Below are 10,040 nucleotides of genomic sequence, written 5' to 3' on the forward strand. Positions count from 1 at the left end.
GACTTTGACCTAAAGTATAATCCTAGAGAAGAAAAAGGTTAGTTTTATAAGCAGTTAACAATTGCCCGGCTTTGTGTGGAAGCTCCTGAGAGCGACAGGCCGGCAGAGTATACAGCGACGGTCAAAAATGACTGTTTATGTGGTTAAAGACGTTGACCGCATAGGAAAAAAAATTACTGCTAGAAACGCTATCTTCCCGAATCCAGAAGAGTCAAAGGTTTGCCGGCAAGCGAATGCTGTTGTCGCATGCCCTTGCCCGCGTGTGCAGCGATCCCCAGGACCCTGGCCTCGCCTGCATCCCGGGCAGGGATGTCAAAACCCATCACGACATCGCCCTTGCTGCGCGTTGCTGCTAAGTCATCCTGTGCTCAGCCGCAGGGAATAGGAGCAGAGATAATGAAGCTGGGAAGAAAGGAGTGCTTTAGCGCCCATCCGCCCCCCTCTGCTGTTACAGCCGGCATGCAAAGGGGGTTTTGAAGCGACTGTATACCAAATTGCAATAAACAAACAGGAGAAACTTTATTGATTCCTTTATTCTTTGAAGAGCTAGTATAGAAAATTGTGAACAGCACTATTACAGAGCTCGATAAGGCAGCTCTCAGAGCAGAACCAAGCGGATGAGGGAATTTACAGATCACCTGCTGCCCTGAGACCACGGGGCTTTCTGTAGGTATCTCTGAATACAGAAGAGCTGAGCCAGCAGGCATTCATCTTACGCTTTTCAGGTAAGAGGCTGGAACGGACCTGATTTCTCCTTTGATTCTCTCACCTATTTGTGTCTGAGGTGCCATGCTGGCCACTGGCATTCAGAACAACAGCCTGTGAGCCAAAGTCAACCTCCCCTTATGACTAATCACACTTTTGGGCATCAGTGTCTCTGAAGAATCCTTTCATTTAGACGAGATTTGCCAAATATGCCACTATAGATGATTCTTTTTTCTAAAGCATAGAGAATTTTACCATAATGGATCTCACTGATGTAAATCTCTTCTGTTCACAAATATAATCTGTAAACAAGTTTATTTTTGGAGTTCCCATTGTGGCTCAGCAGTAATGAACCTGAGTAGTATCCATGAGGTTGCGGGTTCAATTCCTGTCCCTGCTCAGTGGGTTAAGGATCCTGCATTCCTGTGAGCTGTAGTCGGGACTTGGATCTGGCTGTGGTATAGGTCAGCAGCTGCAGCTCTGATTCGACTGCTCGCCTGGGAACTTCCATATGCAGGTGCAACCCTTAAAAATTAAAAAAAAAAAAAAAAAGGAAACTAAAACAAAACCAAAAAAAGAAGTTTATTTGTATTATTTTTTTAGACTCCACATGTAAGTGCTATCTTAAGATGTTTGTCTTTCTCACAAATGGAATCTGATTGCTTGGGATACCATCATTAGGTGACAGAATCCGAAGCAGCAGAGTTGTCTCCCGAAGACCCAATCACACATTTCATCAAATTGCTACTAAATAGACTAGCCTCTGGAATTGGGGTATCATAAATTGCATTTTGCAGGACTCTCCATAATTGTCTTCAAAGCTACTCTAAAAAAGCCTATAAAGTTGAAATGCAATATATCATTTCTGACACTTAGTCTATGAGGGTGTCCTTGGAGATCCATTATACTTTTAAGATAATTTACGTACACCCTCTGATGATTGTGCTATGCTGAGGGTGCTACCCAAAGGTTTTGGGTTTTATAAATAGGTTTAAAGGGTAGGTGAGTGTAAAACTTTCATACTTAGGAGTTTCTGGAGAAATAGAGGTAATCAGAAAATGTAAGTAGTTCATTCAAGTGGTTAATACTCCTCTCCAAGTGTCATTGTATATGACTGTTATCGTTTTAATCATCAGTGCAACATTTCTAATAGGACGTAATAGAAAGAGCATGGGTTTTGTACTCAGGACGAGCTTGACTTTTGTTTCTTTCTTTGCCACCTAGAACCATTTGGCTTGGGTCATCTCTCTGAGGCTTAGTTTCTTCATCACTTAGGTAGAAATAAAAAATAGCTATTTCAGGGAACTGTGCTCAATATCTTGCAGTAACCTATAATGGAAAAGAACCTAAAAGGAATATATGTATGGACATATACATATATATGTTATCACTTTGCTGTATACCTGACATAATCAGGTGTGTGTATATATATATATATAATCACTTTGTATATATATAAAATTGATTATACATATACAATTGATCATATTTATATAATATTATATGTTATTTTATATTCATATATTTTATAATATAAAAATATTATAATATAAAATTTATAATGTTATAAAATAAATTATATATTTATATAATATTATATAAACACAATATATTTATATATAATATAATATATAATCAATTATATATAATCACTTTGCTATATGCCTGTATTATATATATAATCGATTATATAATCACTTTGCCGTATACCTGATTATATATATATACAATCACAACTTTGTAAATCAACTATGTTTCAATGACATTTTAAAGAATTTAAAACAACCGGAAAGCATTTTAAATGATATATTTCTAGTGGTATTAAAAAGACAAAAATCGAACCAAAAAACGCTATTTCACATCTTGGGTGGGAGGGCCAAATAATCTCCCCTCACATAGCACCTGTTATATTGCTGGTAAAGCTAGAAACTTGTTTGCTTTCAAGATGCATCTTGCAGAGCACAGCCAACAAACCCCCCACTCCCCTCCTCTTTATTAGGTAAAGGACTCTGTCTGGATGAATTTCCCACATTGGCCTCCAAACTCTTTCAGGGAGCAGTTATTCCGTCCATAGAGGATGTGTGCTGTTCTGCAGTATTTAGGCAGCGGCGAGCGTGTAGATGTGGAACAGATTTTTAGCAGCTGCTGTAATGACTGTATCATTCACTTCTAGGAGGTGACAATGTTAGTGATCCCCAAAGTATAAAACTAACGACTCAGATGTGACTTCAAAATACGCATGTGGAACAGCACCCCTTAGCCCACCTGGCCATTGTTTCAGGGTTAAACAGTCCCCATGTGGCCACTCTGTGCCTAGGTTTGGGGGTCTGCGTCACTGAGCATGTGTTCAGTTAGTAAAGATTAATGAGAGGGAGTGATTGGAGGACTAAGAACTGGAGAAACCTGGAGAAACTGATAAATGAAAATGAGTTGAAATACAAAAGAAACTTATCACCGTATCCAAATGCACACTCATTTATCATACTCCCATACCTGCATCCTACCTTTTATGTCTGTAGCCTTTGAGGATGTCAGCATCTTTTGTAGTCCTCTTATCTAGAAATTCCATCATCCTTAATTCCCTCTCTCACCTTCTACGATATTTCTTTCATGGACCTTACATTTTCTTTCAGAAATATCGCTGCAACCTTTCCAGTCTCACTGTGCCATTGCTGTGGGTCAGGATCTACTCATCACTTGCAAAGGCTGCCACTTGGCTTCTTTGCTATCCAGCTTCCCACACCAGCTCATCCTCACTCATTCAACAAATAAATACATAGTTGTTAAATACCAAGCACCAAATTCTGTCCCAGATGTGAAAGTCTTCAATGTTGATTAGTAGAGATAGAAAAGGAAAGGTATGTTTACAACTGAATGAGATAGGTACTATACCAAAGATATATAACAAGGTGCTTTGAGCATACAAAAAAAAAAAAATGGTCCCTGAGTGTTCTGGGGAAGCAGTTGTCCTGGAAGACTATTCAGAGGTGATGAGTCACTTTAGTTGAGTCATGACGGGTGGGTATGTGAAACAATAAAGGAGAAAGAGAATTATAGGAAGAGGTGTGGGTCTGTTCCAAAGGTGCAGAATGTAGAAAGTCCATAGTAGTTGGCTCAGTGAGGTTATAGTAATGTTGTCTGAGGGAGAATGTAGTGGATGAGGCTGGGATCTGATTAAGAAAGACTTGGTGTGGCAAATTAAAATCTTTCAACTTCCTCCTCCAGGGAAGGGAGCCACTGAATTTTTTAAGCAGATGAATGACTTGACCTGACATGCATTTTGGAAAGATCACTCTTGCAGAAGGTGGAGGATGGAGCCATGGGAAGCTGAAGTTTAGTACCTATGGACCTATCAGAGGCTTTCAAATGAAATTTGTGTGCTGAGATAGATTTGTCACCCTTTACAAAGAGCCAATGATGATCCACTTTCTTGTGACTCCAGGTCAGGTAAAAGAGAATGAAGATAATTAAGAAACAAGAGGGTGGAGGCAGTTGGGGGAAGCTCTTTTGGTGCTCTCTGAAACCATAAGTCACCTGCCAAGTGCTAGGCAGCAATGTGTTTCTTTAAACATTCTTAAAACACTAAGATCTATGAGAAAAACAATCTAAGAAATCCAAAACAAAATTATTATGATTTCATTCCTCTACAACCTGTTTTCCTCCATTATGTCCCCCCCAACCCATAGTCTGGCACGGATAACTTTCTGGTAACACCTCCAAGAATGAAAATATTATTTGCCCATGCTTTTGAAAACCCTTCCCTTTCTTGCAACTCATCTTTGATTAGTTAGGGATCAACTCATTTTTTAGCACAAACTTAAGATAAATAACAAGTAGATAATTTGCTAACCAGTAACTCACCAACACCTCTTGGACATTCCAGAGATCACTTATCTCTAGCTCCCATCCACACTGCTGTGTGATGCTTTTCTATTCTCTCCTTGTGGAGACGTTACCCAGTTTTGGCTTTATTTTTCTCCCTTCACTCTCTCCAAAAGTGTTCTATAAAATTTTCTTTTCTAAGTAAATAACAGATCCCTTGACAACATCCTGGGAAGATTCTGTAATTTTTTGATATCTTTCTTTTACTAAAAGTCTAATCTAGTTTAGTGAAAATTATACTTTCATGTTTGATTCAAAGTTGCATAATTTTCAAAACTCCATCAAGGGTCGTATCTACTCTTTCTATCCCATTTCCACTCCTGCTACTTGGAGAAGAAGTAGGTGAGGACATGGGCTGGTGTGAGGACATATCCTCCTTATCAAAGCCTAACTCTTCTGATGGTGGATGCTGGGAAAAGGAACAGGAGAAAATGCAGATTGCATCCTATTTAACGACCCAGCTTGGTGGTCTTCTCTGTTGATTATCACCTCTTCTCTGACACTGACTGGCCATCAGTGCTTTTCTAGGAAAAGCAAGTGGGAATCCATGTTGATGGAGCCTCAGGCTGAAACCGTTTTGCAGAGCTTCTTCAAGGAAAAAGATGCAAAATTAGATAATGCAAAAACTTACTCAACATGGAAAAAGAAATCCCATCAAATTATGGCAAAACACTGATGAGTACCACAAACATGATAGGATTCAGAAAAACAACATATTTTTGTTGCTGAACACACATTTGTAACATTTCCCCCTACATTTTCTTGGCTTCATGATCTTTTTTTGCTGCTCACCATGGCAATGATTTTGTAATTTTACTTTCAATAGGAAACATTGTTTCACTGTTTGAAACTTTACCAGTAGTTTAGACAATCTTTCTTTAGCATCATACCTTTTTTTAGTAATATCAAGTATATCAGCGGTGGTTTCTACTTAAATATCAGCTATACTATTTGGTAGAAGATATCAGAGATATGGCTTCTGCATGTAGCTTTCGGTTCCAAATATTTTTAATTCTGTGTCTCCTTCACTACTTATCGACTTTCTGTGATGGGTATTTAGGCCATATTCAAATCACAGGATGACCTCTGGCTCTGTACTTTCACAGTTGGGTTGGCACACTGAGTGGTAGGGATATTTCTGGAAGTGATTCCTATATAGGCAAGGCCAACAACATCCTACCTGTGAAAGGAAGTGACTGAGATCCACATGAATACATCCCACTCACCCCAAACTAAATCTATTCCCAACTCCCTTTCCTCTCAACTGCATCCCAACACCACCCAGCCTGGGGAGGAAGTGTGACCAAAGGAAAATTGAAGGGAAAGAGAGGAATTCTGAAGAAATTTTAGTTACAACATTTTACTTTCCTAAGGACATCACTGTATTACTCACCCCCCTTCTCATACTTTGGAAGCTTAAACTTCTTTATTGTCTTACTGAAAAATGTGCCACCAGTGATAAAGCTCAAAGTATTGACCCTCGAGGGGCCCCACTGGAGCAATCCCAAAGCCTCATTTTACAGCCTTGGACATCTGATGCCAGCTCCCCTTTCCCCTCTCCCACCACCCCATTCCCTGCCTGGTGCCTGCCTCCTCCTTGTATCTATCTCACAGTCTCCTGCTGATGAACATCCCTCTTGTGTAGGGTTCTTGCAAGTCTTCCTTTTTGTCCACTTGATCATGGAAGACACCTCCCGTAGCTATAGATACACCAGCTGCTACACCTCTCCCTTTCCTCCATCACTCTCTGATTCTCCTCTCTTTCCTTGCTTATATAGGTGCAGGAGCAGATTAATGGAGCCATTACAAAGGACATCCAACCAGCATGAAGATGCCGATCTTCTCTTTTCATGGGCTCCCTAAGCTCCACCTGTCATTCATATGTTCTGCTCTTGTTTTCTGGGTGAGAGGGGAACAGAAGCACCCACCAGACTCAGAACCCCACAACTCAGACAATTCTCTCTTCTTCCTTCATCAATAAACCACTTATGAACTCAAGAGCTCAGGGTGGAGCAGGGGAACAGCGGTGACAGTGGTTAGGCTAGTTCTGCATCTTTTTGTACACACTGGAAAGGGTGTCTGCCCCCAATTGTTGGTGTTATTCTTAGAACATGTCCTTTACTTGGGGGCCTTAATTTCCAATTTTAGGGTAGTAGAAGAAGAAAACTCAAAAGTCAGAGTCTTTTTTTTCAATCCAATGTAGTACATTAATAAGGACTCATGGACCCATCAGTTTCCATTTGTTCCACATTCAGTCCAAGCTACAGATCTCTCCTCTCCTCAGCCCTGCACTTCCTCCTCTTTTCTCTACTCTCTTTCCCTGTGTCTCCTTCCTTTAAGGTAGTTCATACTGCATTTAAAAAAACTCCTCAATTAGGAGTGCCCATTATGGCTCAGTGGTTAACAAATCCAACTAGGAAGCATGAGGTTGCAGGTTCGATCCCTGGCCTTGCTCAGTGGGTTAAGGATCTGGTGTTGCCATGAGCTGTGGTTTAGGTTACAGACACGGCTCAGATCCTGCGTTGCTGTGGCTCTGGTGTAAGCTGGCGGCTACAGCTCCGATTAGACCCCTAGCATGGGAACCTCCATATGCCATGGGTGCAGCCCTAGAAAAGACAAAAAGACACACACACACACAAATTCCTCAGTTAAAACACAAGGAACCTTAGCTATCAAATGTCCATGTGTTTCATGCCATGCGGTAACAGATGGCTCTCCCATCCAGACAGTTATCTTTAAAAGGACCCTCTCCTGATCTGTGGTGTGCAGAACAACCTCTTAATTTCAGCCCTGCCTTATCTGCCTGGAATAAATAGCTCCCCATTAAACCATCCTCCTTCTACGGCAAAGGTTTTTCTAAATATCTTCATTTTCTGCTTTATCCTTGACCCCTCCCTGTCCACTGTCTCACAGGATTGCATTCACGTTTCTAATGTCACTGCTTCTTTGGTTACTGAACATTCAGGAAGTAGGCATTCCTAAGGCACTGTTACATTGGATAACTTCTTATTTCCTGTGGGAGATGAGGCCACACATGCATAGGTAGTAGTCTTTGGAGAAGATGTTTATTTGCAATCACACCAGTCTGATTTAGTAAGACCTTACATATGGCTAGAACACTTGTTTCAAATCAAAAACCCAGAGAAAACAAATAAAATAACTTTCCAAAACCCCAGCATGCACACACACACACCCAAACATAAAAGTCCACAACAAAAATTCACACTGTGCATATGTAATGAGACTATAGAGATGGGAGGGGTGGATTATTCAGGAGAAAAAAATAGGTTTTTTTTTTTTTTTTTTTGATGTTTAAGAATCCCGTGTGGTGCAGAATCACAGAAGAGCAGTGAAAGAGGAGAGAATTCCCCAAAGAAAGTCTGTCTTATTGACTGACAGACTGAATCAATGGCAAATAGATTCTTTAAACTTTTAAAACTTTTAGTCAAAGATGAAAATTAAGTACAAACAGTCTAATTTGTACCAATCTTAGATTTTTACAGCACAAGGAAAATCACTTAACATGGAGGTGCTCCACCTGTCAAATGTTTTTAATGTGGATTTTAATGCTTCTTAGCTTGAAGTGAGACTTAGGGTTAGTCTAATCTGTCAAGAATTGCAGGCCAGCAGATGCTATACCCAATGTATGAGTATCTTATGCAGCTAAAAAATGGAACAACATTTGTTAATCTTTACTTAAAAGAGTAATACTGCACATCCATATATGGTCTTTTCAGCTAAGGTTAGTGTCTAAGCCTTTATACTATTCATATTTGTTTCCAGCTTTATTGTCAAAACTGCCAGCTATACATAGTATCTTAAATCTCAACCTGTAAGCCATTCCTGCTATTTGTCAGTGCTGATTTTCTACTCATTTTATCTTACTTCTTTGCTTACAATAATGCCATACAAACATTGATTTTTTATAGGACCATCCATTCCTTTTTTAACATGTGAAAATTCTAGGTTTCTAAACCACATATCTGATAACTAAATTTCTATATGTGGAAATATAACCACACATATAATCATATATCTATAAATACATAGATGAAAAGGAAAACTAGACCTTTAAGTAAGATGAATATTAGGTATAAATTGATATCACAGTTAAATAAGATTGTCTTGAATATTTTTAACTTTACTCAGTGAATGTTTTCGTTGAGAATTACCAACCATTAATGTCTAATTGATTAGTTTTTTCCAAGAGTTACAGTAACTTGATCCAGAAAAATACCCCTTCATCAGGGATACAACAAAGTCCTGCCTGAAAACACAACATGCTGCTTCTAATATGTATCCTCTCTCCTACAAGGTGATTCAAGGTAAGGTAATCTCCAACTCTGAGAAGCCTTACAAGATATCAGACTCATAGAACTAAATATGCATGGAATTTAGGTTAGAATTCTTATAACTGAAACAGTTTGGCAGGACTCTTAGCCCATAGAGTGCATTTGTGTAAATCAGACAAAAAAAAAAAATCCCTATTCTCAAGGCATTTTATTTTCATTGGTCAGAAATTGTTGTAATATACAAATTGATTTAGAACTAGACTCTTTACTGCCATCTTCTGGGAAAGTATTATAATAAATATGCAAATAAGTAACTAAAAGGCATATAGGCTTGTTTGTGGAGTCCTGAGGTAAAATTGAGAACACAAATATTTTTTAGTTTCAGTTTTAATAAAGTTTAAATTTTATATTTGATAAATGTAACACCATAACATAAGGAACTTAGCAAATGCCAAGACTATTGTTTTTGTTAGTTTCAATGAAAAGTCTGTTGATGGAATGTTGTATTTCTATAATAATTAGAAGTCTTAGACTTGTGTTTACTGTTTCAGGATTAAAAAAGCACAAATGTCAGATTAGTATCTAAAGATTGTGTGATTTTAAACATGTGTAAGAAATAAGTCATCAGGAGTTCCTGTCATGGCTCAGTGGTTAATGAATCTGACTAGGAACCATGAGGTTGTGGGTTTGATCCCTGGTCTTGCTCAGTTAAGGATCCAGCATTGTGGTAAGCTGTGGTGTAGGTTGCATGGATCCCATGTTGCTGTGGCTCTGGGTACAGCTCTGATTAGACCCCTAGCCTGGGAACCTCCATATGCTGTGGGTGCGGCCCTAGAAAAGACAAAAAAAAAAAAAAATAGAATTAAGTCATCAAATTTGTTTTGCTGTAACAAGAACACTCTTTGTATGTTTCACCTACACAAGAATGGCTCTGAGTTTGGGTGGACCTGAAGCTTATATACTTTTAAATAGAAATTCACAAAATTATCAATATAGAGTCAAATACAAAAGTGGATATGTATCCAGAATGAATGAAGAAAATAAAAAAAATTAAAAAAAAATTTAAAAGGGTGACAAATACCATAAGCATCAGAAAACTTAGACAAGTAACAATTTTTAAAAAATCAATTAGCTGTTTCCATACCCTTGGTTTTCCCCTCC

At 38.8% G+C, this 10,040-nt stretch overlaps 1 long non-coding RNA gene across 1 annotated transcript; it reads left to right on the forward strand.

Moving 5' to 3' along the window:
- The first annotated feature begins 341 nt into the window (after positions 1-341).
- Positions 342-9,554, forward strand: LOC146398866 (uncharacterized). The gene is made up of 3 exons (XR_014817540.1): positions 342-725; positions 3,931-4,147; positions 6,366-9,554. It is a non-coding gene; the product is annotated as an uncharacterized LOC146398866 (long non-coding RNA).
- Positions 9,555-10,040: the final 486 nt, after the last annotated feature.

Source organism: Sus scrofa, chromosome 10 (assembly GCF_054392235.1).
Source record: "Sus scrofa isolate SSC_HxYL_T2T_F1_AM1 chromosome 10, Sscrofa_HxYL_maternal_Yorkshire_Landrace_v2.0, whole genome shotgun sequence".
NCBI lineage: Eukaryota > Metazoa > Chordata > Mammalia > Artiodactyla > Suidae > Sus > Sus scrofa.